Below are 3,977 nucleotides of genomic sequence, written 5' to 3'. Positions count from 1 at the left end.
AGGCTAAGGGGGCCCTTCTCCTGCCTCCCTGCCTCCTCTTTCCTCTCCAAGTCCCATTTTCCTATTCTCTCATCCCAGACATTGATGGGGGATGTTTCTTCCCCTGTGTCCACTGCTGGAGATTTTGGCCTGGCTGTGAGTGGGTGGGGTTCTCATTCATGACTGACCTTACCAACTGCCCTCTCCTGTGAAGTGACCCCTCCTACTGCCATGCCCTTGTTCAGGACCTGCTCCCCGCCGCCCACCGCAACCAGGCAGCTGCAGGAGCTCTCTGAAGCATAGCACTGAGCATGGGGCACCCCACCCTAGAACGCTCCACAGAAGCCATGCCGGCTTCAGGAGGCCGGGACCCTGCCTGCTCACCTAGGGAGCACTTGGCAGATGGTTTGCACTCAATACATTTTTGGCAAATGAATAAAAGAATGAGTAAGTGAAGGACTCCCTATTATCTAGCCAATTTAAGTGCAAACTTCAGGACCCACCCTGGCCTGGCCTCCAGCTCCCCTTCCAGTCTCATCTCCACAGCTTCCCTGTACATTCCAGACATTTCTAGCAAGGCCACACCAGCTCTCACTGCACGCTCCCTCAAGGGGCCTTTGTGTTCCCTATTCCCCTTGGAATGCCCACACTCTTTCCCCCTCTGCCTGTCAAAACCCTACCTGTCACTCAAGGCCCAGCTCAAATCACAGTTGTTTCTAAAACCCTTTCCTGGTCTCCCACATGTTGGTGTTGTTAGGTGCTATCCAGTTTGTTCTGACTCATGGCAACCCTATGTACAACAGAACGAAACACTGCCTGGTCCTGCACCATCCTCACAATTGTTGCTACGCTTGACCCCACTGTTGCAGCCACTGTGTCAGTCCATCTCCTTGAGGGTCTTCCTCTTTTTGCTGACCCTCTACCTTACCAAGCATGATGTCCTTCTCCAGGGACTGGTCCCTCCTGATAACATGTCCTTTGTATGTGAGGCGAAGTCTAACTATCGTTGCTTCTAAGGAGCATTCTGGCTGTACTTTTTCCAAGACAGATTTTTCCTTCTTCTGGCAGTCCATGGTACATTCGATGTTCTTCACCAACACCATAATTGAAAGGCGTCAATTCTTCAGTCTTCCTTGTTCATTGTCCAGCTTTCACATGTATATGAGGTGACTCAAAATATCGCACCTTAGTTCTCGAAGTGACGTCTTTGCTTTTTAGTTTAGTACTTGAACAATCTTGTCTCTGTCCCACAGCCAATCATGGGCCATGTGGTGCCCTACCTGAGCACTGTCTCTGTCCTGAGTTAGAGTAGGAGCTTCACGGGCAGGGCCCAGGCCTCCCCATTTTGTTCTCGCAGAAGCTCTGGCAGCCAGCTTCCCAGCCAAGTGGGAGCCTAGACCACCACCAGTTGCCGTTAAGTTGACCCCGACTTGTGGCGACTCCATGTATGTCAGAGTAGAACTGTGCTCCACAGGGTTTTCAAAGGCTGATGATTTTTCTAAAGTAGATTGCCAGCCTTTCTTCTGAGGTGCCTTTGGATGGACTCGAACCTCCAACCTTTCATTTAGCAGCTGAACGTGTTGACCCCTTGTACCACCCAGAGACTCCAGCGGTAGCTGAGTCAAGCTCAGTTTGGAGAAATGCTCCCCGTCTCCGGCCTCCGCGATGTGCCTGTGAATGCACTGACAGCTCCCATCCAACCCCATCTTTTAGGTTAATGAATCAAAGATGAGCTGATTTGAAATTTACACACACGAGCATGTACACATACACAGGCACTTCGCTGCAGGTGGGCCAGGACGCTCGTGTCAGGGTGGCTCCTCTCAAGGCCAGGATAGCTGACGTGCCCATCCCTCTCTCCCCAGCCCATGCTTGCTCCTGCTTGTTCCTGCTCCCTGCTCTCTGGTCCCTGGCCAGGCCGCCCGGCCCTGCTGCTGGCCCTGTCTTGCAGACGAGGCTGTCTTACTGGCCCTCCTACAGCTTTCCGCTTCGTGTTGAGCATTTCTGCAGAGTGCAGGCAGGTCTTCTTGCCCAGAGGCTAGTCTCGCCCAAATGCAGTTCCCTGTTAAATAAATGCTGGTGTCTTTTCCGGATGAGCAGACAAGCAACTCTGTAAATCTATTGTTCACTTGTGTTCTTTTTTCACTTATTTTTTTTTTAAAAAAATACATATTTTTATATATTTTGTTAAATTCTTTGCTCCATTCAAAATGCTTGCAGTAATAATAAAGTTTTCAGTGGAAAATCTTACTGCATCTTTAACGTGGGTTGTGTTCACGCCACAGCAGAACCCCTGCTGCATTCGCATGTACATGTCTTGGGCCTCTTCTGCTTCCAGGGAGGGGTGAGGTGATGGAGTTGATCAGGGGGAGTAGAGGTCCGAATCCTGGGGATCCCATTGCTGGTGGCTGCAGGAGGGTCAGACAGTGTCTCTGGTAGTTGCTGGGACAGGATGGAGCCCTACCTGGTATTGGAAGTATATTCCAGGTGCCTCCAGGTGCACCAGTGGCAGGAAGACCATGGCGGGCCTGGGAGTCAGCCCACGTCCTCAAGAATGATGGTGGGGACGTTCTTGCCAGTTGTGTCCACAACGGCCCGCTTCCTGAGAAGGGGAGAAGGCGGTCTCTTGCTCTCTCTGTTGGAGAGAACTGGTGACTCTGGTTCCATGGTCGGGTCTCAGTGTTGACACTGCCTGTCCTGCGATTCGTTCAAGATTCCCTCCACCATGTTCCTTCCCATGTTGCCATGTGCTCCCTCCTCTCCCGGCACCTGTCACAGTGGTCTGTTGTTACCTGTGTATAGGCCTGTCTCTGCCTGGGCCTGTAAGATTCTTTTCTTTGTTACAATTTGATTGTAGATGATTAGGTTTATGGAATTTTTTTTTTTTTTTACTTTTTTTTAAGCAATAACTCCCCATCCTTCCCTTCCCCACCTGTAAAACTCTTGAGGCTAGAAACTGAGTCTCGTTCATGGCCTGACGTACATTGGCACTTGACAAGTGTTTGTTGAGTGTGTAATGTTTGGGGTCCCAGTATCTTGCACAAGAATATATCATAGTCATCTAGGTACCTTGAGGTGCCGTCTAGCCCTCACAGCATGTTCTTGAGCTATCTGTGCCAAGGGCAGGGGTCCTTCTCCCCCAGTCTTGGCCTGACTTGTTTCTGCCCCCTTGAAGCGCTCTGAAGATTTCCCTACCTTAGCCCCGAGCTTAGCTAAGAAAATGAAGGAAGTGAGTACCCATTGCATTAATTCAACCATGAACGCTTACTGAGCACCTACTATGTGCCAAGCACTGTGCAGTTCTAGGGTATATAAAGGTTGCTAAGATGCTGTCATGAGCCCTGGTGGAGCAGTGGTTAAGCACTTGGCTGCTAACTGAAAAAGGTTGGTGGTTTGAACCCATCCAGTGGCCCTACGGGAGAAAGACCTTTTGATCTACTTTCACAGAGATTGTAGCCTGGGAAACCCTATGGGACAGTTGTTCTCTGTCACATGGGGTCACTATGAGTTGAAAACTGACTTGATGGCATCCAACAACTCAGAAGGAGCGAAATGACAGACTAGGAACATACTGAGGGGTTTCAGGAAAGCTTCAGAGAGGAGGTGACACTCGAGCTGCATCTTGAGGAGAAGCGGAGAGTCTGACACACGGAAAAGGAACGGCGCTGATATTTCTGTCATCCAGCTCGAGACCCCATTACTTGGTCTCAAGTCACGTAATCAGTCGGTAAGGCTACCATCCGGAAACTTGGTGGGAATTAGATTGTTGCAGCTTCTCGTACAGTTAAAATTAACCCAGCAGTATAATTTCTTAGGCTGATAGGCATTTGCTTCTCAATCTGTGCTTTCTAGCTGGCAGTTCAAAGATGAATGGTATTTTAAGAGAGAGAAAAAGGCTACCATTTGTTGAGCAGAGATTGCGTACTAGACATTTATTAGGCACTTGAGATAGTTTTTCAATAACCCTCACTTCTTGTTTCAAGTTTTAAGGCATATGG

Source organism: Loxodonta africana, chromosome 3, assembly GCF_030014295.1.
Source record: "Loxodonta africana isolate mLoxAfr1 chromosome 3, mLoxAfr1.hap2, whole genome shotgun sequence".
NCBI classification, from domain to species: domain Eukaryota; kingdom Metazoa; phylum Chordata; class Mammalia; order Proboscidea; family Elephantidae; genus Loxodonta; species Loxodonta africana.
Note: the sequence above shows the minus strand (reverse complement) of the source record.